The 25,639-nt window shown below is 43.9% G+C and overlaps 1 pseudogene; it reads right to left on the bottom strand.

Moving 5' to 3' along the window:
- Nucleotides 1–1,455: 1,455 nt before the first annotated feature.
- LOC124970695 (E3 ubiquitin-protein ligase ZNF598-like) lies at nt 1,456–25,016 on the bottom strand (annotated as a pseudogene).
- Between the last annotated feature and the right edge of the window lie 623 nt (nt 25,017–25,639).

Here is a 25,639-nt window from a genome sequence, read left to right as displayed (position 1 = left end):
GCCATGCAGAGGCACAGAGGTGAGTGAGGGTAGACACTGAGGGAGGACCCAGTCACCATGGCATCAGAGGTGATCAGTGCCAGACAATGAGGGAGGACAGGAGTCTGACCTGGAATGATTACCTGCCTAGAGAGGAGCTGGCACTTTACCAGTGGGCAGTGGGGGGCACTCAGGTGCTCACTCACTCTAACAAACTCACATTTGTAGTTTAAAAATCATGACAGCTCTACTGTAACTGATGGACTTGAGGCAACTGGGACAACTTAGTGAATACTGCACAAGTCCAAAGGAGCAGTGGTAATGCTCTGAAGGTTCAGAAGGTGGGAGAGCAGATAGTCTGATGCACTGAAAAGCCTGGATCAGCTTTTCATAATGGAATTGGGTGTAAGCATGACAGCAGGTGTACTCACAGCTGGCACACAGGCCTCCAACTGGGGACTGGCAGAAGGTGGAGCATCTGCCCAAATGAGAGAATGCAGGCAGAACTGGAAGCAATCCAGGAACAAGGTGACTTCATGTGGAGATGCTGAATGTATAGATGTCAAAATGTAGCACATTGGAATGTTCACTGCATGTACCTATTCTCCAGAGGAACTGAAGAAACTGCGGGTGCTTAGCAAGGTCAGGTTAAAATGCAAAGCTTTCTAGAGGTGGGGTCAGCCACACAAGGCATGTGAATCCTCTCCTATCATTTGCTTTGTTTTTCTTTTTCTGTGCACAGAGACAACACTTTCAGCTTGCAAGGGGGTCTCCTCCATCCTCCTCCAATATGCTTTCTGCCCTTGTATGTCTTCAGTTTTCCAGATGGCCCATGTGCCCCATTCTCTGTACTGTGGACTTGTGCCTTATTTTACAATCCCTTTATCACAACTTCTTGGTGTCTGGGAAGGCAGAGAGATCACTGTGTACCCCTAGTCTGCTTCTCCACATGGGATTCTCTCACTGGTGTACCTGTAGACTTGGGAAAAATGAGGATGTGGTACTCAGCAGGAGAAGGAAGATTTGTGCTTGAATGTGTTGTGTGGCCTTAAGTGACCCCAGGGCAGGGTAAGTTTGGTTTAAATATTTCTGCTTGTGTAGTGAGCTGCAGCCTAACCTCATCTGCAAACCCTGCAACTTAATCTCCTAATACTTAACTGTGGTTCTGCCAATCTCAGTGGCCACCATTCCTCACATATTCAAATCAAAAGGGCAGCAACTGAACCCAAGGAGTTGCCTCCAGCCTCACTTCCCTTTCTGCCCTCTCTGACTTCAAACACCACCACCCATGAGGTGGAGTGGGGCCTCCTGACCATTTGTGTTCCAGACTGCTGCCCAAACTGGAATTACAAATAAAAGTGATTGTGACCTGTAAAATAAGATTGACTGCAGTTTTTTTTTAACAAAACAGTGTTAATTTCTCCAGACAGTGCACACTCCAGCACTCAGCCCAAAGGCTGACTTCACCATGGAGTGCTACTTGTGGTGGTTCTTCTCCCCCAGGAGCCACAGTTTGGTCTTGTACAGACTGATGTATTTGTAAAACCTGAAGTGGTTCAGCATGTGGTACTGGTGTTTTGGGTTGAACTGAGAGGAGGAGGCAGGGGCAGCAGAAGCTGATGAGGAAGGGGAAGACCTGGACACAATCAAGTCTCCCAGAGGGTGGCCATAGGGCTTTTTCTGCTCAAGACAGCTTGTGAGACTGGAAAGGCAGCACTTAGTGTGTCAGGAGAGCTAGATGTGTTACCTTACAGAGCTGGAACTGAGCCCTGCCTGCTTTCTACATGAAGGACATGCCTATGGACTCCCCCATGAGAAGTCCTAGGTCATGGGTTTTTTTGCATCAAACACCCCAATTTTTTTCCATTCCAGCTTTATTCAGGGAAAATGGAAAATGAGAAGCATCTCCCCACCCCCACCCCATGGACCCAAGGAATCCAGATTGCAGCACATCTCTGTCTAGTACATCTGGTTAAGTGTACATATGGAAAAACATTTTTGTGGTTTGAATCCTGTAAATTGTACAATCCTGCAGGATCAATAGAGGATGCTCGACTGCTTTCTCAATTTTGGCCAATCTGTGATTAAGTTCATTTCCCTTTCTATGTCATATTCTCTTCCCACTGTTGCAGGCAGGCAACTAAATCCAGGCTGCCAGAAGCCAAGAGGGCCTCTATGCTGGAGTGCCAGGGACACTTGGGGGGGCAGTGCTTTTTCTGTCCCAGGACAGTTTTGGCACACACTAGGCATTTGCCACATACTTGCTGAATGAATAGGTGAGTGTGGTGTCAAGTTCACAGGGAAATGAGGGAGAGTGAGCACTTCAGCACATCCACCCTCTGCCCCCAGCACATCATTCTGAAACCCCAGTTTATTTACCTTTGGCATTCCCACAATACCTGGATCTAATCTGGGGCTTACTTCCTACCTTGCTACCTGCACCACCTGATGGCACTATCACCAAATGTGAGATGGACAGAAACTGAGTACATATTGACTACGTTGGGACTCAGACCCAGCATTCTAACGTCAAGATCTGGAAAGGTCTGAGTGGGGCAGGCCTGGCTGGGCCCGACACGCGTCCTTCCTTTCACATGTGCTAATTGAAGGAGACACCCTTCCCACAACCTTCCCACAGGCTCACTGCACCATGGGCTTGGGTGTCAACTAGGGAGGAATGGATGGTGCATGAAGTTCAAGCCCTGTGGTCCTTGACTAAGTTGCCCAGCCTCCCTTGGACTGACTGTTCTCACCCTGCTCCTTTCCTTCACACTTACAAGACCACTCAGGCTGCACTTGGATCTTCTCCAACCAGGCCTGATTTAGAACATTCAATGCTCATCTCTGCATCACCCAGTTTCAGCAAAACTCCAACTAAGCATATAACCACAGTTATCACGCAAAGATTCTACTGCCCTCTGTGTCTGATTGGTTCTTCATGGTCTACCCCCCAGAGCTTGTCTGGTCTCTACACTTCCTTCAATAATAACCCATGCAGGTCAACTTAGCCAAGACCCCTCACCTGACATTTCCCACAGTGACTTTCAATCTGTTGAACCCACAGCTCCATTCTTAGCTGCAGGCCCTGCTCATCCAGCTGCCCAGTCTTTCTCCACTCTTCTGGTGCCTCTACACCTGCCACAGCCTCCCATTTATAAAGACTTATTTGTGGTATTTAGAAATCAGGGGATCCCTGATTTATTTTTCATGTTCAATGTCTTGAGTAGTTTCCTCTTTAAGGCCCCTCATTCACTGAAAGTTAGACCTCTCTGGCAGTTCCTTCTCTCCATGAGGCCCTAGCTTCTCTAGCTCTGAGCCATATCTCTCTCCTGCTTTAGGAGTGAACCCTTTTCAGTGTGAGTGGTGGGGCTCCCTCTGCACACATCTCCCTGCCTGGAGTAGTACCTCACTGTCCCAGGCAGAGCTTGATATCTCCTTTCTACTCTTCCCCATTAGCATCACAGGAACTCAGTCATGTTTACTGAGCAGGTAGTACATACTTGGCACTGTTCCAGGCTATGTTCCTTGTATCAACCCTGTGAGACAGGTTCTGTAGTGTCCCCAATTATGACAAGGATCACCATCACAGATGGCTTAGTAACTCATCCAGGTCTCACAAATGGGAAGGAAAGTCAGGCCAACTAGGTTTCCACTCTCCTCTCAGCTGCTTCTTACACCACCTTGTGATTCCTACTGTTGCTGCCTGAAGTAGGGGCCTAGCTTAACAAGGGTTCTGCCTCCCAGTTGATCTCCTGGCTCTCCATCTGTGTCTCTGCATACATCTTTTTTGGTCTCTGAGCAGCATGCTGAGTGAGATTCAGAAACCTGACTGAGACAAGAGGCTCAATTAGAAGCTACCAGAATGGAGACCAAAATGTCCATATCCTTTTCCCTGGCAACTTGGCTCCTCAGGGCCAGAGCATCCTGTGTGCAGAGCCAGGGCTTGAGAAAGAGGTGTCTGGTTCTCAGCCATCTCTCAGCAAATGCCAAGTGCAAACCATGACTGGCACTGTTGTGAACAATGGGGACAGAGCACTGAGCAACTTGACCTGGACCCTGCTCCCGTGGAGCTTGTGGTCCAGAAGGGGTATAGGGGCACAATATGAAAGAATATAAATAGACCTGATCTTCACACTGTGAAGGAGTGGGCAGGGGAGTACGAAGGCAAGGGTAGCTGCACTGGGTTGAGGAAGACCCTCTAATAGGAGCCAAACCTGGAAGAGGCAGGGGAAGCCCAGGCCACGCAGAAGCAGAGGCAAACTCCTCAGTTCTCAGAAGGTGTGGGTGATGCTCATCTGCACCAAACCAGTACAAAACAATCTTCCACAGGCTTCCAACCTGGGGCCCTGCACCAATTGTGCCTACCAGCTCCAACTTTCCCACATCCTCTAAGTGAAGGAAGCACCTGTTGTCCACATAATCGCCTACCAATCCTGTCCCCAAGTGCTTCTCTAGGTATTTAGGAGGTTGCTACCTTGAATGTGGCTCATTTTGCTGAGACCTCCCAGGCCAACACCCCTGCCTGTCCTGAGGGTAAATGAGGCAGGTACAGTTCTAGCCACCTGTAGCATTTCACTTAGTCCCCCTAACAACTCTAAGAAATAGGCTGAGAGGGTAAAAATCAGGCAAAGTTAAGCAGATAATAAGTGGAGGCGCCAGGACTTAGATCCAGGTCACAGGCCTTGGATCCAGATCATAGGCATTCAGAAACCATGTGTTATGACTGAATTTTTTGAATGAATGAATGGAATGTTCAGGCCATTAGGGAGTTTTTGCTGGATGATGGTAATGCACTGACATTGTGGTTGCACGTCAGTGTCTTGTGAGCCTTGTAAGTCCATTCCAGGTTCCAGTAACACAGCAGAGGACCCCGAGACTTTCCCTGGAGACATTGCCTGTGTGATTTCTGAATCAGTCTTCCTCTCTCTGCCCCACCTCACCCCAGTCTCCAACCCCAAGACCACAGGTTCCTCCAAGTTATCATGCCACAACATGTGCTTTCTGGTGATTTTGTGGACTGGTGAAGAGCAACAATACAGCTCAGGTTAGTGAACAGCCCCTGTCCTCCTCACCACCCATCCTAGACCAGGTTCTTCTTCCATAGGTACTGAGTACCTGATCTTGTAAATTCTGGGTAGGGTGCTGGGAACAAGGCCCCACAAGCACTCAAGAACCTCAGAGTCATGCCTGGCACTGTGCAGGGCCACGATCACCAGTCACAATAGCTAACAGGACTTACTTTTGGTAATTCATTCATTTACTTATTGCAGTAAGCTATACTTCCAGTCCTATTTGCTTTTGAGACAGGGTCTCGATACCCTACGGAGGTCATCCTTAAACTTGCAATCTCCCTTCCCTAGCCTCTCTGCTGCCAGGATATAGGTGTTCATCACCATGTCTGGCAATGAAAGAACTTTTGAGAATGTGTTCTTAACATTTTAAATGTCTACTTATGAAATGTATATGTAATATTGTCTGCATATTAGGAAAGTGTAATAATTTTTGCTGTAGTACAAGTAAACAGAAAAACAAGCCACTGTATTTTCTCACTTTATTCCAGTGCCATATTTATCCTGTGCCCAAGGAAAAGAACCAGAAGAAATGACTTTTCCGAGAAACCCTGGACATAGCCTGAGGGATTATTCAAATTGTTTAGATGAACCAACGTTAACAGAAGGGACAGTAACTTTACTCCTGAAATCAGTGGTCAGACTCCAGAAAAAGACTAGGAGAGTTCTAAGAAAAACAATGTCACCACGTACCCTGCAGACATCCAGGATGCAGGGGCACTGGTTACAGAGGCACAGGGTTAGAGAGAAGCTCAGAGAAGAGGAACAGGTGGGCATGTACCAAATGGGTGTGCAATGAGGCACTCAGAGGTGGAGGAGAGAGGAAAATGGTAAGGAGTTAAGCATCTATCAGGGAGTAGGCAGTACAATATTTATAAAAGGATCTCAGGTGGGATGGGGAAGGCAGGTTAGAATGAAGCTAGTGAGGAACCAAGTCCAAACAGGCCTCACATACTGACTGCCTTAAGCTATTTCAGAAGTGGCAGAGACCACAGAAGTGATCCGCAGAATGATGGACCTAATCAAACTGGACTGGTACCCAGCAGTGGAGTAGGACTGGGGTTGCGGTGACTGCTTTGGGGGAAAGAAGTGTGCCTGGAACACCCCAGAGCAACAGGCAGGAGTGGTCACCCTTCTGGGGCTTGGGGAGTGAGCCTGGAGATGGGCAGATTCAGTTGCTGTTCAAAGGGTGCATTTGAGTGAGGAGTGGAGAGGCCTCCCAGTGTACTATGGAGTCTTTCCCTGAGGTAAGAAGAGAAAGTGTCTGGGAAATGTCAAGGAGCAGCCAGGACTTCTTACTACTTGGTGAATAGAGTGAGGGAAGAAGGCTGGGGGCTGAATCTTGGCTTCTAATTTGGGGAAGGAAAGGCCCAGCTGTCTTTTTTGGCCTAAGCATGTTCTGGGGAAGCAAAGGATGGCAAGAGATGCCAACTTCCTAGTTTTTAAGTGGGTCAGTTTGAGGTCCCTATACATGGGTCATGGGAATGCATAGCTGGCATTGGTCAAGTGGTGGATCTGGAGCTCATTTGAGACTCACTGTCATTTAGTAGGTGGTGTTGCTTCAGGACCAGATGAATCTCACATGTCTGTGCATGGTGAGAGGAGTGGAGGGGAAGGTACCTTCATCCTACAGGACAGGGAGCAGTACTGCCAGAGTCCACTGCACTGAACTTTCCAAATGATGAGCTAGGACATTGTTAAAAGCCTAAATGCCCTTTAGGGTATGAAAATGAAAGCAAAATATAAACAACCTCAAAATTTAAGAAGACTGAAAAATATAATTACTTCTACAGCAAGAGTATTGAAAGGCACTCCTAGCTGCATGGGCTGGTACATTCCAAAATTCCAGCTGCTTGGGAGGCTGAGGCAGGAGGATCAAAAGTTCAAAGCCAGCCTCAGCAACTTAGCATTCCCCATCTCAAGGAGAAAAGAAAACGTGCTAGGGATGTGGCTGAGTGCCCTGAATTCAATCTGTGGTAAACACACATTCAAACACAAACACACACACACACACACACACACGCACGCACACACACACACACACACACACACACACACACATAAAATCACAGAGAAAACAAACAAAAAAAAACCAAATGAATGGAACATTCCTTTTTACTTGGAATATGTTTCATCTGATCTCATTGTGGATGCATTTCAAGGCATCTGATGTGTCTCAAGATGCCAGGCAACCCTAGGACCATCCTCTCTGGTGATCAGAGACCAGGGCAGGCCCCCCTTCCCCCTGACCAGCCTGAGTGGCCCCACACTATGACTCTGTCCTTGTCTCTCTGGCCCCACATTCCTCTCCCTGGTTCAGGGGATTCATGTGGTACGGTGTACAGTTCTGTGTGCACGGCTCTTGCAGGTACTGTTTCCACAGGCACTGGTTCTGATGAACCTCTTCCTGGATCACCTTCTCCCTCTGGTGTCTGGCCATGACCTGATCACACTGTGCACTCTGAGGCTGTCCAGGCCCCCTCTCGCTGGAGTGGTGCCATGTCCTCTGCAGTCTCCAAGCAACAGCTTCAAGGCTGTTTCCTGGCAACAGTGTTCTGGTTGGAATGCAGTAGCCTCCAGACTTAGCCCTACCCTGGGCTGCCCAGTCCCCAGCCTCCTCTCACTACCCCCAGTTTCCTCTTATCAGGACCCCAGTTTGCCCCACTTCTCCTGTCAGAACCCCAGAACTGGAGCTTCAGACATCATCAGGAATGGGCTCACCAACCAGTGGCAGATTCAGGAAAAGTACTGATGGCTGGACCTCACACTGGCAGTCATTTCCTAGAAAATGTTTGTAGAGGAGTCAGGAACCTCTTACACCTTGAAGCAGATGCACTGAATCAAGATTTATGGCTTACTCAGACACACACACACACACACACACACACACCAGAGGTTTCCTGAGAAACTTTATGTCCAGTGTGATTACAGACAAAACCACCCTTTCCCTATTGAAGTTCCTAGGACTCAGATTTCTAAGTGTGATGACATATGCATGGAAGGAAATTTCCCATCTTGGCCCTTCCTGAGCACTCAGTTGAGGGCTGCTAAGTGCATCACATCCTGTGAAGCCCATGCCCAGAGTTGATTCATATCCCTGAGCTGCTCTCCTTGACCCCTCCTCCAGCCCCTAGCCACCACTTCTCCACTTCCTATTTCTAGAGTCACCTCACTGGATGCCTTATATAACACAGTTTACTTTAAAAGAGCCTAATGTGGTCTCACACTCTGGGTCTCCTCTGGCCCAAGTAGCACCCCACCCTGACTCTAAAGCCTGGGATATCCACACTTCGGACCTTTCTCCTTGGTCCATTCATGTATTTGTAGCACTGGTTGTCTCAGGAGTACTTAGGACAGGAACACACTATTTAGACACATTGTATGGATGTTCTGCAGGTACTTGGGTGCAGTCAGTTATTCCAGGGGTCCTTGCCTCAGTGCCTGCTGCTTCTGATGGCTCCTACAGATGACTGATCAGCAGTAGAGGGCAGGAACTGACTCTCTTGAGAAAGGACATGCTGAAGCTCTTTCTGCTGATCTACTAAGCCAGAATGAAGGGAAACACAGACAATGGTAGGCCAAGCAGGATCTGATTGTGGAACCAGAGGTCTTGAAATTGACCACAGAAATGCTCCAGGTTGTGTTTTGAGTCACAATTCCCCTATGTTCCTGTGTCCACCTGTTCAGGAATCTGACAAGACAATCAGTCCCTGGGACTGTGACCTGCACCCATAGTAAGGAGACCATCTCCCCTGGGTGAGGTTTGTCCATCGTGCCACCTGGTTGGGGAGGTTGGATTGTGAGTGGGACTGGAGAATGAGGAACTGGAATGGAAGACTTGGAGGAGGAGAGGGTGTGAAGATGGGGGAGTGACTGGAAAGGGTAGGCAGTTTAAACAGGATGGTGGCAAGTGGGTGGTCTGGGAGTTAGAGAGGAAGAGCTGGGCACAGAGCCCCTCTAGACAGGGTGTTGGGAAAAGAACTTACCAGGGAGAGAAGGGAAAGTAGGGAGCAGAAGCCAGAAGGGGAGGGCTTTGGCTGTGGAGCTGGCTGAGGGCTGTCAGCCTGCTGGGTCTGGGCAGGGAGGCATGTGATATGGCCAGAGGGTACAGTGACTGAGGTGCATGGATGGGAGGAAGCTTCCTGGCCATCTATTTCCAAGAGAGAAGGCAGGCACTCCATGTTATTCACTAGCAGACCAGTGACTGAGTCTGTGCCAGTAGGCCTCCCACAGTTCTCTCCTCAGATTCCATGAAGAAAGCCCCATTATGATATGCACATGCCCCACCTTATACTTCCACTGAGTACACCCCACCAGCCAGGGGACTTTCCCATGTCTAGGTTTAAGAATGGTCACACAAAACAGCAGAAGGAAAGATGCTGTAATAGCAATCCATGTCCTTGGGTTGACATGCATTTTGCCTAGGTAGGCAGTGACTGATCAGAGTGCTTGGGACCTAGGCATGCAGTTCAAAACTGAGAAGGCAAAGTGGAATCAGTTGCCCATTGGATTAATTCACTGCATTTTCCCGAGTCATTTCTCATAATTTCATTCACTGCCTGAATAGAGGTAGTGAGAGCAGAGAAGATGTATCTATTCTGCAATGAAGAGGATCCTGGAGAGAAACAGGGGGCTGCCACAGGCAAGAAATGGGGTCAGAGCACATAAGTCCAGTAAAACTTCTAGAAAATTCTGTGTCTTTAGTGCCAAGTACACATCAGAAATGCCCAGTATGTTTGGGATGGAGGGTTTTGTGAACCTAAGTCCAGCAGTAAAGAAATAATCTCTAAGAGTGGTAGTTTCTTTCCTAGTTATGAATCACCTCCATCCTATTGTGTAGAGCAGGTCTAGACATTTACCTGTAGAAAGAGTTCCATACACCACTGCCCAGTCACCATCCCCAGCAGGAAGTTGGGCCTGGGAAGTTCTCCTGAATGACAGCAGGGAATTCCCTTCTTCATTTTCCTCTAGTTTTCCAAAGCAGTGAGGATCAGGGTACAGAGCATTCAGCAAGAGGAAGAAAGTCTCTTCTGGGGCAGGTCTTGTCCTGCAGTGTTTCTTGGGTTTTCCTTTCTCTTGGAGAGGATCAAATGTTGAATGGGAAACAGTGCTCAGTTCAAAGGTCCCAAATCCAGCATAGATGACCTGTGTGCAGAAGTTACATGCTTTTCCTAAAGAACATGTCCATCAAGCTCATTTTGTGTGTCAATTAGGAAATTCTTAATCAAGGTGAAATTACCGCTTAGAACAAAGTTTAAAAAAAAATTGATTCCATTATTCACAAGCCTCCCAGCAAAGCCAGTTGAACCAGAGCTGAGCTTCAGGATGATCATGGATTATAGGGTAGACTTTAAACACCCAGAAAGACTGTATGGCCTTTATGCAGAGATGTGTGTGAGTGACGGGTGGTGCTGGGGATGATGCCTGGGTTGGATCCCTCCTAGAGTGCCAAGGACCTGGGGAGGTCATATGATCCCACTCTCATCCTCATTTCCTACTGCTGTATTACATTTTGACAAATTAGGTTGTATGACAAAATTAACCAAGTGCAGTTGATACCTTAAGAGGATAGGCAGGTCCTTCAGAGGAGCTCTACCTGTACACTAAGAGTAAAAGTACTGAGAGAGACCCTTGGGAGATATGACAGCAACCCAGTGTGGTGAACTGGGCAAGGACTGTGCCTCCTATTATTCTCCTGTGAGTATTAACATCACATGTGTGAGCAGACAGCAGTTCCTGTTGCTTGGCTGTGTCAGGCAGCAGCACCAGCAGCTCACTGAAGATCTTCTGGAAGTTCCTCCCAAGCAGGTCCCAGCAGCTCTTATAGTACTGGGCTGCAGAGATCATTCCCTGTCTGAACTCTCCCAAGTGGCTCTTAAACTTGCTGAAGTGGGCCTTGTCACTCTGCACAAAGTCCTTGATGGACTGGATGAACTGCAGTTTCCTCTCCCGAAAGTTCTCAGGGACCAAGTAGGCTCATGATGTAGATGTCAGCATGGGTGTTTTTGTGGTGGTGGTGGTGGTGCTGGGGATGCAGGTGGGGTGGGGACTGGACAGAAGGATGGAGAATCTTGGGGGTGTCTTGCTGGCAGGAGGTGCCAGACCCTGTGGGGGTGGGGGTGGTGTGCCTTTCGGGAGTACCACAGTGTTGAAGCCTGGGGAAGGAAGTGTCCTGGGTGGGCAGGGGCCTCCCAGCACTGGGAAGTCTCCCTGGGGAGTGGGGCAGAGAAGGGGCCCCAGGGGCCTTGGGAGCCCCTGAGGTTCTTTGAGGGTGCTCCAAGCCAGGTTCAGCCCTTCTGTGTGTCCATTGATGATGACAGCTACTGGCCCTTCTGCTCTACTCACAGGAGCTTCAGGGGCCTGCTCAGCCCAGGGCTTTGGGGTATGGTCAGAGGGCAGTGGTGGGGACGGTGTGGTACCAGGCTTCTCAGAGCCCACCTTCTTTTTCTTGCCAATCATGGTGGAGGTCCGGGTGGAGGCTGGCCACAGCAGAGAAGCAGCTGTCCCAGTGGGCATGCTCCCCAACTCCTGGGCACCAAGGTCACCTCCCTGCTCCTCCGCAGGAGGCAGGCCACACTTCCATCCACCCTGCTCCCCTTCCCAGCCTTCCTGGCGATCTGACTGCTCCCACCAGCAGCCTGGGCCCCTGGAGTGGGTGGGGCCCTTTCTTGCTGCAACTGCTGTTTCAGGCAGAGATGAGGCTTGGCGGGGTGGTACTGGGCTTGGATGCAGAGGACACCAGGTCAGAGAAGTCCTCCTCCTGGAAGGTGTTTCTACCCCTGGCGGGACCAGGGTACACCAGCACTAGCTCCATAAGACCTGGGGCTGCCACTGTGCAGCAGGAGGAAGTAGAAGCACAGAGACTGGGGAAATCTTCATCCTTGAGTTTCGGAGCAGGTAGGAGGGTGCTTTGGGGGGTGAACCCTGGGCCCAGGCCCAGGCAGTCTTCTTGGCCTACAGGACCATTTGCTGAGGCCTTCCTGGGGCCTGGGCCTTCACCCTGAGCCCGGGTTAGGTGCCGGGAGCTGTGGGGTTCATTGGGCCCCTGGGTTGCAGCCTCTTCCTTCTTAGGCCTGCTACCCTCCTCTAGGTCCTTGCTCCTGCGAGTCTCCTCATGCTGTGCAGCCACTGATGTCTGAATGACAGTGGCCAATTCTCAGTCCTCTTCTTCCCTCTTGTATTTCCAGCTTCCTCCACAGCTCTTCTGGGCTCCACACCTGCTGGCCCGGCCCTATCAACCCTGGCGGTTGTACCTGTCCACCTTCTCATAGTCCTCACCTCTGATAAACTCCTCACTCCGACATTAGTGCTGTGGTGCAAAGCTGAACTGCAGGTCAATCTGGCAGTTCTGGCTTCCCTCAGCATGGCTGCGGCTGTGGCAGGCAGTCTGGTGTGCCTTGAAGTAGATCTCAGTGCGGAAGGCATGGGTGAACTGCTCTGTGCTGCAGCCGCCCTCATCACACAGGAAGTGCTTCTCCCGGAAGTGTTCACTCAGGCACGCATAGTCGCTGTAGTAGTCCTGGGCCCCATCTGAGTCTCAGAAGTGACATAAGTAGTGGTATCGGTGCAAGTACTTCAGCAGCTCATCGTTGTCCAGGTACTGCACATCACAGTACTTGCAGAGTGGGTGTCCTCTGTGTGATGTGTCATTAGGATCCCCTTGCATGTGGTGCTGAGCCAGGTCCTTGCGCGAGTACCACTTGTGCTCATAGGTGAAAATCTTGAGGTGCTTCAGGCCCAGCTTGCAGCAGAAAAGCTCATGCTGCTTCCCCATGTGCTGCTCCAGGTCGCCGAAGAGGTCGAAGAGCAACAGCTGGGGACACTGCGGGCACTTATGCTGCAACAGCTGCCTGTACAATGCAAACACCTTTCCATCTGCAAAGTAGATGTCATATTTCTTCTCGTTCTGCAGCTGGTGGATGGGGATTGTGGCAAAGGCAGGAAGCTTCTTCCCAAAGACCACGTGGCGCAACTCCTTGCAGCACTTGGTGCAGTAGCGCTGCTCGCACAGCACCCGCATCTTGGTGGAGCAGCGGTGGCACACCGGATGGTCGCAGCGGCCCAGCGCCATGGCCTCCAAATCTCCTCAGCACAGCACGCAACTCCTGCCGCCCCACTCGGGCGCTGCAGTCGCTGCCACTTCCAGGGTCCTGCGCCGCCCCTAGGCGCCCACTGCCGCCTTGACTGTGCGCAGGCCCTCTCCCCCATTTTAATTTCTTGATGTGGTGAAAGATATGCTGTAAAATCTACATAAATCTAGGTAGAAATCACTATTAAAAATGACAAAGCACAACACTGGACACATGGAATTGTGTTACATTAATATTAAAATAAATTTTAAAATATAATGTAATATTAAATTATATGTACATTCCAGGAAAGATGCTGATAAAGGATATTTTAATGATGCCTGGTCATGATGGTACACACCTGTAATCCCAAGTACTTAGGACACTAAAGAGGGAAGATCACAAATTTGAATTCAATCTGGGTGATTTAGCACAACCATGTCTCAAAACCAAAATTTAAAACAAGGACTCATGTTGTATCTCAGTGATAGAATGCTTGACTAGCATGCATGAGTTTCTGGGTTCAATTCCAGCACCACTAAAAAAAAGTCAATGCCCAAAATGAAATTGTGTCATTATTTACCAATTCTGTGAACACATTAGGAGCCATGGAATTATACCTTGTGTTTGTAAATTTAATGGTGATTGGAACTATATATTATACTCTATTTATGTTTGATCTATCAAAATGTAAAAATGCATTCTACTGTCATATACAACTAATTAGAACCAATAAAATTAAAAATTAAACAAATATGACTATTTTCAGGTTTTAATGAGAACAGTTCTATTTAAACATATACTAATGGTGTCCATTAGATTTCTTTAAAACACTGCCACAGTGATTTTCACATCCCACTCCTCCTTACTGCCTGATTTATCTTTTTCTATTTTCCCAAGCCTGGAAATCACTGAGCTGTTTTTGTCAGGATATGATCACAGTCATCTTATAGATGGTCAGTCTGTGAAGAAGGCAGAACTTGGAGTTTGCTCCTTCCAGCTAAGCTGGAAACTCTGTGCCATGCAGCCAGCAACTGTCATGTAGGGAATTTTCCCACAGAGCATCATGCAAAGACTCTATACCAGTGCTAGCAACATGCCACCTAATTCGTTTCCAAAGCCTTTAAATTCCTGATTCTTTAATTTTAATGTCACAAAAAAATGAAGAAAGAAAAAATTCTGTTTGTCCTCTCCTTAAGTAAAAATTATGTATAACCAATAAAACATTTAAAATAAACAAAAGCAATAAGACAAACTCAGAATGATTATCCTTCATATTACAAATAGTCTTAGTGGCCCAGATCAGAGTCCAGGCGACAGTTCTGGATGAGGAGGAAATGCCAGGAGCAGGTGGCAGTGGAGCTCCCTGCTGCTCTCTGCAGCTTCTTAGAGGACCCCTCAAGTTCTCATCTAGACCTGCACCCACCCCCTGGTGGACCAAGTTTTTGCAATGGATAAGGTAAGTTTCTGGAGACATCCATGGGGTTCCTCAGGATTTTCTGAAATCAATACAATGAAGTATAAGATGTGGAAAATAGCCCTTATATTAGTAGACCCTGACAGTTCCTTGTCCATGCAACTCTGAGCATGGTGGAGAGTGGTCATAATCTCTGCTATGAGCTGGGGGGACCCCTCAGACACAGAAGGGAAGGAGAGCCTAAAAAGTGATGCATAAGTCCCTAGGCTAAGCAAGAGAGGACAAAGACACACTGAAAAGACCTTCAGAAAGCACAGGTGTTAATATGCACAACACTAAATAACCACCACAAATAGGAATATGCAGATGACAAATGCCATGCAAGCAGGCCAAGCTGTGCAGAAGTAAATTATCCAGGAATGGACCTTAAATAGTTCAATAACTGATATATACATTAGGGCCTGTTTGATTCCCTCTTACACACACACACACACACACAAACACACACACACACACAAACTCCCTAATAGTATTACTGACTAAATGTCAAAATTTCATTGAATTATCATTTGAGTCTTAATGAAAATTTTCAGCAAGTTGATATAATTTCAATAAATTGATAAAATTTGCATTTGCTTGCTTCCTTCCTTCCTTCCTTCCTTCTTTCCATTCTTCCATACATCCCTCATTCCTTCCTTCCTTCCTTGGGGTAAGTAATCTAGAAATCTTGGTGTATGTAGGGGAAGTAACCTGCATGCGTGGAATGGATAATATTTTATAGATTGATGAGAAGTAAGGTTGAGGGAAAAACTGAAGCTGGAGGATGAATCACAACCAACCAAAGTCAGATTAGATTAACTGATATTATGTGACAGGGACAAAGTCATTTGTAATTGATTGACAACTCAGTAATCAGCACTCTGTTGATGCACAGGTAATAATCTATGGACAGACGCAGACTAATAAACAGCAGATGAATGGGTAGATTTGTTCTGAATCCAGTGGAATTGATTGTTATGAAGGAAAGTTTCAGTTTGCAAAAAACCTAACTGGTTTTGGAGAAGTGGAACATCAAGGTGTTTAAAATCACCAAACCAAGACAGGCATACAAAGTTCCTACCTGAAAATCAAATGCAAGCTATACATTACCTTCTTCAAAACCAAAATAGCTGCTTTCTGTCTCTTTTCCTCTGCATCTGGACTGTTTTCTTTTCTGTATTGTTCTGCACAGTCTGGCATGAGTAATATAGCTGGACAGAGAACAGACTGAACATTAGTGATGGGAAAATATTTACAACATTGCAATGATGCATTTATTTATTTATCCTACAAACAAATCATATAGCATAGAAAAAAATAAAAGTTCTGCTCTCATTCCCCTGTTCACCACACCACACCACACCTCAATATTTAATTTCCTCTGCTTACAATTGGTTGTATATACAGAAACACTTTCTTCATAGCTTCTTGAATTTCTCTTTTAATTTTGGCGAAGTACTTACCAATTCTGTTAAGACATATCACTCTGGGATTTATCTTTGTTATATTACTGCATCAGTCAAAAAACAAGAACTTTCTCTCAAATGGTTTTTGTTACTTTCAATCTATTTTGAGTGTTCACATTTCACAATATATTAAGTGATAACTAACTATAAATTAGGTAAGTTGGGTAACTGGTACTTAAGAGAGATTTCTCCCAAAAACTATGAAAATTAAGGCTACATCTAGAGGCATAATATATAGGTAATACATTATAACACTTATTAGTCTATGTTAAACTCCATGCAATATTTTGCTGTGCCTTTTCCTTCAGGACCTGACACTCAGTGTAAAGAGATGAGAACAGATATGATTCCAGTGACTTTGGAAAGATGACTTCGGTTGCTTTCTGCTTCAGGTTTCATAATCCATTTTCAACACCACCAAGTAATCTCAATGTGAACTGACTCAGAGACTGACAGGTAGGTACAAAAAGTATAAACAGTTATACAATGGTTTTGCAAATACTATTTACATTAAAATCAACTACTATTCGAAGGTACGCTTTAATTACTCCCTTAGAGATCCTCTCATTGAAACTGACAGGTCTGTCTGCTTTAACATTTTTTTCTAATCTTAACCAATATATAAAATACATATTTTCATAAAATTTATTTGCAAAAGTGACATAGGATATTATTAGGAAAGTTGTCTAAACTTAAGCATATTATGAGCATTTCCCAAAGCTGTTAATAGAGCACACTTGCATTTTTTAAAATTTATTTTTATTTTAAAAATGAGATATATGTTGTTTTTGTTTGTACGTGCAGTAATGCCATACCATTTGTGTAATCATACATTTACATAGGGTAATGATGTTTGATTCATTCTGTTATTTTTTCCTTCCTAGCCACCACTCCCATCCCCCCACCCCTCCTTTCCCTCTGTTCAGTCCCTCCTTCCTCCATTCTTTTCCCCCTCCCATCCTCCATTATGTGTCATCATCTGCTTATCAGCGAGATCATTCGTCCTTTGGTTTTTGGAGATTGCCTTATCTCACTTAGCAAGATATTCTCCAATTTCATCCATTTGCCTGCAATTGCTGTAACTTTATTATTCTCTATAGCTGAGTAATATTCTATTGTGGAATATGTATATACACCACAGTTTCTTTATCCATTGATCAATTGAAGGACATCTAGGTTGGTTCCACAATTGTGAATTGAGTAGTTAGGAACATTAATGTGACTGTATCTCTGTAGTATGCTGATTTTAAGTGCTTTGGGTATAGGCCAAGGAGTGGGATAGCTGGGTCAAATGATGGGTCCATTCAAAGTTTTCTAAGGAATCTACACTGCTTTCCATGATGGCTGCACTAATTTGCAACCCACCAGCAATGTATGAGTGTACCTTTTTCCCTACATCCTCTCCAACACATATTGTTGCTTGTATTCTTTTTAATCACCATTCTAATTGGGGTGAGATGTAATATTAGAGTAGTTTTCATTTCCATTTCTCTTATTACTAGAGATGTTGAACATTTTTTCATATATCTGTTGATTGCTTGGTTTGTCTAATTGCTCTGGCTAGAGTTTCAAGGACGATATTGAATAGAAGTGTTGAAAGAGGGCATCCCTGCATTGTTCCAGTTTTTAGGGAGAATGCTTTCAGTTTTTCACCATTTAGAATGATATTGGCCATCGGCTTAATGTAGATGGCCTTGACAATGTTAAGGAATGTTCCCACTATCCCTATTTCTTCTAGTGTTTTGAGCATGAAGGGATTTTGTATTTTATCAAATGCTTTTTCTGCATGTATTGAAATAATCATGGGATTCTTGACTTTAAGTCTGTTGATATGGTGAATGACATTTATTGATTTCCGAATGTTGAACCAACCTTGCATCCCTGGGATAAAACCCACTTGATCGTGGTGTACTATCTTTTTAATATATTTTTGTATGCGATTTGCTAAAATTTTGTTGAGAATTTTTGCATTGATGTTCATTAAGAATATTGGTCTGAAATTTTCTTTTTTCGATGTGTCTCTGTCTGGTTTAGGTATCAGGGTGATATTGGCTTCATAGAATGAGTTTGGGAGGGTTCCCTCCTCTTCCATTTCATGGAATACTTTGAGGAGTATTGGAATGAGCTCTTCTTTAAAGGTTTTGTAGAACTCGACTGAGAACCATCTGTCCCAGACTTTTCTTTGTTGGTAGGCTTTTGATGACCTCTTCTATTTCATTGCTTGAAATTGATTTATTTAAGTTGTGTATGTCCTCCTGGTTCAGTTTAGGTAATTCATATGTCTGTAGAAACTTGTTGATGTCTTCGAGGTTTTCTGTTTTGTTGGAATATAGATTTTCAAGATAGCTTCCAATTATGTTTTTATTTCACTCGTGTCTGTGATATTTCCTTGTTCATTCCAAATTTCAGTAATTTGTGTTTTCTCCCTCATTCTCTTTGTTAGTGTACCTAAGGGTTTATCACTTTTGTTTATTTTTTCAAAGAACCAACTATTTATTTTGTTAATTTTTCCAATTGTTTCTTTTGATTCAATTTTGTTGATTTTGGCTCTGATTTTAACTATTTCCTGTCTTCTACTACTTTTGGTGTTGCTCTGTTCTTTTTCTAGGGCTTTGAGCTGTAGTGTTAAGTCGTTCATTTGTTGAATTTTACTTCTTTTGTTGAATGGGCCCCATGAAATAAATCTTCCTCTAAGTACTACTTTCAGAGTCCCAGAGAATTTGATATGATGTGTCTTTGTTCTCATTTACTTCTAAGAATTTTTTTATTTCCCTCCTGATATCTCCTGTTTCCAATCATCATATAATAGCGTATTATTTAATCTCCAGGTATTGGAGAAGTTTCTGTTTTTTATTCTGTCATTTATTTCTAATTTCAATCCATTATGATCTGATAGAATACCAGGTAGTATCTCTATCTTCTTGTATTTGCTAACAGCAGCTTTGTGGCATCAAATGTGGTCTATTTTGGAGAAGGATCCATGTGCTGCTGATAAGAAAGTGTATTCATTATTTGTTGGATGGTATAATCTATATATGTCTGTTAAGTCTAAATTGTTGATTGTGTTATTGAGATCTATGGTTTCTTTATTCAATTTTTGTTTGGAAGATCTATCCAGTGGTAAGAGAGGTGTGTTAAAATCGCCTAGTATTATTGTGTTGTGGTCTATTTGATTTCTGGAATTGAGAAGGATTTGTTTGACGAATATGGATGAGCCAATGTTCGGAGCATAGATATTTATGATTGTTATATCTTCCTGATTTATGCATCCCTTAAGCACTATGCAATATCCTTCTTTATCCCTTCTGACTAGTTTTGGCTTGAAGTTCACATTATCTGAAATGAGGATGGATACTCCAGCTTTTTTGCTGTGCCCATGTGCATGGTATGTTTTTCCCATCCTTTCACCTTTAGTCTATGGGTATCTCTTTCTATGAGATGAGTCTCTTGCAGGTAGTTTATTGTTGGATTTTTCTTTTTAATCCAATCTGCCAGTCTATGTCTTTTGATTGATGAATTCAGGCCATTAACATTCAGGGTAATTATTGTGATATGATTTGTATATGCAGTCATTTGACTCATTTTTGGTTTTTGACATGATTTGGTTTCTCCTTTATTTGGCTATTCCTTTCGGCTAGTTCCTCCCGTTGCTGATTTGCATCGTTGTTTTTCATCTCTTCCTCATGGAATATTTTGCTGAGAATGTTCTGTCATGCCGGCTTTCTTTTTGTAAATGCTTTTAGCTTTTGTTTATCATGGAAGGATTTTATTTCATTGTCAAATCTGAAAGTAAGTTTTGCTGGCTATATGATTCTTGGTTGGCATCCATTTTCTGTCAAGACTTGGTAAATGTTGTTCCAGGCCCTTCTAGCTTTTAGGGTCTGGATTGAAAAATCTGCTGACATTCTTATTGGTTTCCCCCTGAATGTAATTTGATTCTTTTCTCTCGCGGCCTTTAAAATTCTGTCTTTATTTTGTATGTTAGGTATTTTCTTTATAATGTGCCTTGGTGTGTGTCTGTGGTAATTTTGTATATTTGGAGTCCTATAAGTCTCTTGTACCTGGTTTTCCATTTCATACTTCAGATTTGGGATATTTTCTGATATTATTTCACTGAATTGATTGTTCATCCCTTTGGTTTATTTCTCTCTGCCTTCCTCAATCCCAATAAGACTTAAATTTGACCTTTTCATGATATCCCATAATTCTTGTAGATTCTCTTCATGATTTCTTACCATCTTCTCTGTTTGGTCAATTTTGTTTTCAAAATTAAATATTGTGTCTTCAATGTCTGAGGTTGTCTTCCAGGTGTTCTATCCTATTGGTTATGCTTTCTATGGAGTTTTTTATTTGGTTTATTGTTTCCTTCCTTTCAAGGATTTCTGTTTGTTTTTTTTTCAAATCTCTCTTTATTGAAATGATGTCTTGCTTCCCGTATTTGCTCTTTTAACTGTTGATTGGTGTGATCATTTAATGCCTCCATTTGCTCTTTCATCTCCTCCTTCAATGCCTGCATTTGCTCTTTCATCTCCTCATTTGCTTCCCTGATTGTTTTAATTATGTACATTTTGACCTCCCTTTGTGACATTTCTTCTGCCATGCTGTCATTCGGTTTTATTGATATAGTATCTAGGTTTGTTTGGGATATTTTCTTCCCTTGTTTTCTCATTTTGGTCAGATATCAGTGGGAATCTGAGATATTGCAGATTTTCTCTTTGGATTATGGTGTCCCTGTAGATTTCCAGTATATCACCTCCCAGCCTTGAGTAGCCTGAGGTCTTGGAGGAACTTGATAATACAGTGCTTCCGAAGAAAGCTGCCCCTTGCCCTCTACTGTTTCCAGGGCTGGGAGCTGGCTCTGTGCGGAAAGGCTCTCACTGGGCAGCCTGCTCCGAGAAGCTGGCTATGGAATGAGCCTGCCGCTGGAGGGAGCAGGGCTGCTTGGGGAAGACTCTAGCTGCCCTGCCCTGTTCCGAGAAGCTCCCCCTGTCCGGGCCTGCCGCCCAGGCCAAGCTTCACCTGGTGGGAGAGACTTACCCTGCGGCTCTATGTTAGTCCAAGTCTCTGAGTGCCTCCCCTTCTTGAATCCTGGTTTCTGGAAAAATAAGAGATGCAGTCACCCTCTAGTCTGCCATCTTGAATCCTCTGGAATGAGTTCTTGTATGAAGGTCTTGTAGAACTTGGCTGAGAATTCATCTGGTCCTCGGCTTTCCTTGTGTGGTAGGTTTTTAATGGCTTCTTCTATGTCATTGCTTGATATTGATCTGTTGAAATTGTGTATGTCCTCCTAGTTCAGTTTGGGAGGAGCATATGTCTCTAGAAATTTGTCAATGTCTTCAGTAGTTTCTATTTTGTTGGAACACAGATTTTCAAAGTAGTTTCTCATTATGTTATGTGTCTCAGAGGTGTCTATCATGATATCTCCATTTACATCATGAATTTTAGTAATTTGAGTTTTCTCTCTCCTTCTCTTTGTTAGTGTGGTGAAGGGTTTGTCTATTTTGTTTACTTTTTCAAAGAACCAACTTTTTGTTTTGTCAATTGTTTCAATTGTTTCTTTTGTTTCAATTTATGGTTTTCAGCTCTGATTTTAATTATTTCCTGTCCACTAGTTTTGCTATTATTCTGTTCTATTTTTCTAGGGCTCTGAGGTGTAATGTTAGGTCATTTAGTTGTTGACTTTTCATTCTTTTCTGGTATGCACTCCATGCAATGAATTTTCCTCTTAGTACTGCTTTCATAGTGTCCCAGAGAATTTGATATGAGGTATCGTCGTTCTCATTGACCTCTAAGAATTTTTTTATCTCCTCCCTGATGTTTTCTGTTATCCATATTTCATTCAATAGCATATTATTTACTCTCCAGGTGTTGGAGTAATTTCTGTTTTTTATTTTGTCATTGATTTCTACTCACAGTACATTATGATTAGATAGAACACAAGGCAGTATCTCTATTTTTTGCATTTCCTAAGGGCTTCTTTGTGGCATAACATATGGTCCATTTTCGAGATGGTTCCATGTGCTGCTGAGAAGAAAGTGAATCAAATCTGCTTGTTGATGGATGGAATATTCTACATATATCTATTAAGTCTAGGTTATTGATTGTGTTATTGAGTTCTTCGGTTTCTTTGTTTGGTTTTTGTTTGGAAGATCTATCTAGTGGTGACAGTGGTGCATTAAGTCACTGAGAATTTTTGTGTTGTGGTCTATGTGATCTCTGAAATTGAGAAGGATTTGTTTGATGTACAGGGGTGCACCATTGTTTGGGGCATAAATATTTACTATCATTATGTCTTCCTGATTTATGGTTCCCTTAAGCATTATGAAATGTCCTTCTTTGTCCCTTCTGAATAACTTTGGCTTTAAGTCCACTTTATCTGATATAAGGATGGAAACCCCCACTTTTTTACTGAGTCCATGTGAGTGGTAGGTTTTTTCCCATTCTTTCACCTTTAGTCTGTGGATGTCTTTTTCTATGAGATGAGTCTCTTGCAGGAAGCATATTGTTGGGTCTTTCTTTTTAATCCATTCTGATAGTGTATGTCTTTTGATTGATGAGTCTAGGCCATTAACATTCAGGGTTATTATTGAGATATGATTTGTATTCCCAGGCATTTGGGCTTATTTTTGTTTTTTAACTTGGCTTGGTTTCTCATTTGAGTGGTTTTTTTCTAAGGTAGTTCCTCCCTTTGCTGACCTACAATGTTGTTTTTCATTTTCTCCTCTTGGAATATTTTGTTGAGAACATTTGTACTGCAGGCTTTCTATTTGTAAATGCTTTTAACTTTTGTTTCTCATGGAAGGGTATTTAATTTCATCTTGCAATCTGAAGGTTAGTTTTGCTGGGTATAGGATTCTTGGTTGGCAACCATGTTCTTTCAGAGCTTGAAATATGTTGTTCCAGGCCCTTCTAGTTTTTAGAGTCTGGTTTGACAAGTCTGCTGCTATTGGTATTGTTTTCCCCCTATATGTAATCTGATGCTTTTCTCTTGTGGCCTTCAAAATCCTATCTTTATTTTGAATGTTAGGCATTTTCATTATAATGTGCCTTGGTGTGGATCTGTTGTCATTTTGTGCATTTGGTGTTCTGTAAGCCTCTTGTATTTGATTTTCCATTTCATTCTTCAGGTTTGGGAAATTTTCTAGTATTATTTCATTGAGTAGGTTGTTCATTCCTTTGGTTTGTATCTCTGTGCCTTCCTCAATCCCAATAATTCTTAAATTTGGTCTTTTCATGATGTCCCATAGTTCTTGGGGTTTCTGTTCATGATTTCTTACCATGTTCCCTGTTTGCACAACTTTATTTTCAAGATCAAATATTTTGTCTTCATTGTCTGAGGTTCTGTCTTCCAAGTGGTCTAGTCTGTTGGTGATGCTTTCCATTGAGTTTTTTATTTGGTTTATTGTTTCCTTCATTTCAAGGATTTCCGTTTTTTTTGAGAATCTCTATCTCTTTTTTGAAATGATCTTTTGCTTCCTGCAGTTGCTCTTTCAACTACTTATTGGTATTATCAATCATTGCCTGCATTTGCTCTTTTAACTCATCCTTTGCTTGACGAATCATCTTAATCATGTATAATATGAAGTCCTTTTCAGACATTTCTTCTACCATACTGTCATTGGATTCTATTAATATAGAATCTAGATTTGTTTGGATCATTTTCTTCTCTTGTTTTTTCATGTTGTTCATGTATCTTCCCCTCTAGCCGTGCAGATCTGGGGTATTGCAGATTTCCCCTATAGACTTATAGTGGCCGTTAAGTATCCAAAACCCTTTCTTTAAGGGGAGATCAATATTAGTAGTTGCCAAATCAGACACTATGCAATCATAGACCAAATAGCCTCTATGAGAACCATAAGAAAATTGTCATAATAAACAGAACGAGTTCAAATATTTTCTTCAGTATAACAAACAGATTTGCAATAAGGTCTGCAGTTTCTAATGGAGGACAAAGGGGATGCAGAGGGATGTAGAATGTTGCTGTTAATGGGATAAGAAAACAATATATAGAAGTTCTATATAATAGAAAGAGTGAGAGTGTAATCAAAAGAAATTGGATGTTAGCATGCAAAAAGGGATAAAGAGACTCTGACGGAACAGGTAAACAAAAGTAAAAGAGAGCCAAGAAAAGTAAAGAAATAAAAACTTAAAATTTTTCAATAGGAGAAGCAAGAAAATCTACACTATAACAGTCATTTAGTATTTAAACCTCCCAGTGTTCAGTAGCCTGATGCATGAGAGTTACCTGACAATTAGCTTCAAGTCTCCAGGAGGCATCTCAAGATGGGATTTGCCCCACCTTAAGATCGGAGCTACAACTTTCAGGATTATCCAAGATGGCCACTCTGGCTTCCAAATATGTTGGCAAATGGTGAGTTACAGCTCTGGTTGTGGACGTGGTCAGCTAGAGGTCCTGGAGGCGGGGTGTGGTTGGTCAGGTAGGGGTCCTGGAGGTCAGGTGTGTTTGGTGTGGTTGCGGGATCCTGGAGGCTGGGTGCAATCAGTCAGTCCTGGATCCTGGTGATAGGATGCAGTCAGTTGGTCTGAGGGTCCTGGCAGCAGGGAGCAGTCACTCGATGTGTGGAGGAAGGGAGTGATCGGTCGGGCTCAGAGATCCTGCAGATGAGGCTTAGTCAGTCTGGCCCAGAGTCCTATGGGGCCTGGCTGTTGTCTCAAAATGGCGACAACCATGTGTAACCAAACCTGCAGGTACTGTGACAGAGAACTTCCAGGCAACAGCAGGCAGTTGGTGTTTCACTGGCGGTCTGTGGTCAGTCTGGTGGCAGCTGTCAGATGATCGGGAGGTGAACCTTGGGTGGTGCGTGATGGATAGGTGAAAGGCAGACAATGGACAGGCAAGAGGCAGGCAAATGGTGGATGATAGGTGCCTGACAGTGAGCAATTAAGAAACAGATATCCTCTGCTTGAAACCAGAGTTACAGAGCGACAAGGAATGCAGCTCCCTCTTATCCGCCATCTTGGATCTGCATTTTTTTAGTAACTGCAAAATAACTCACTGTACTATTTTGTATGATCTCAAAAGAGATCTAAAATAATGTTTCCCTCATTATTCTATTAGACACTATTCAGAAGAGACAATGATCTTCCACATATAATTTTTCACTAATATTTCCTTACATGGTGGCACCAGTCAGATTCTAACTGAAGTGGTACTGCACAGAGAGGCTTGGCCCAGACAGAGAAACACCAACTGTCTGTTCCAGTGATGCCTTTTCAAGGGGCAGAGAGAGTTTTCTTTCCAAGGTTCTTCTCATCTGAGAATCACAGAGAGTGACATCCAGGGTGGCAGCAGGGCATTCTTTGAGCTCTCCTTTGTCACTCTCCCAGGATGTGCAGTCATCCTGTCATCAGTGCTTCCAGGGGTCACTCAGATGATGCCAACAAATACCACTAAAGCCACACCAGTTGTTTGACTGGTGCTGGGGAGTGACCCATTACTGATGGAATCTGACCTGTTCAGATACTGTGTCCCAACTCTCAGAACTTGTGATCTGAGGAGACATGTGCTTTCTATATCATGACCACTATGCCAGGCTGAGAATCCTTGACACAATCTCAGTGTGGCTAGTGTCTGGGATT

The sequence above is a fragment of the Sciurus carolinensis genome, chromosome 18 (assembly GCF_902686445.1).
Source record: "Sciurus carolinensis chromosome 18, mSciCar1.2, whole genome shotgun sequence".
NCBI classification, from domain to species: Eukaryota; Metazoa; Chordata; class Mammalia; order Rodentia; family Sciuridae; genus Sciurus; species Sciurus carolinensis.
The sequence above is the reverse complement of the archived record's forward strand: the minus strand, read 5'-3'. Positions and strand labels throughout refer to the sequence as shown.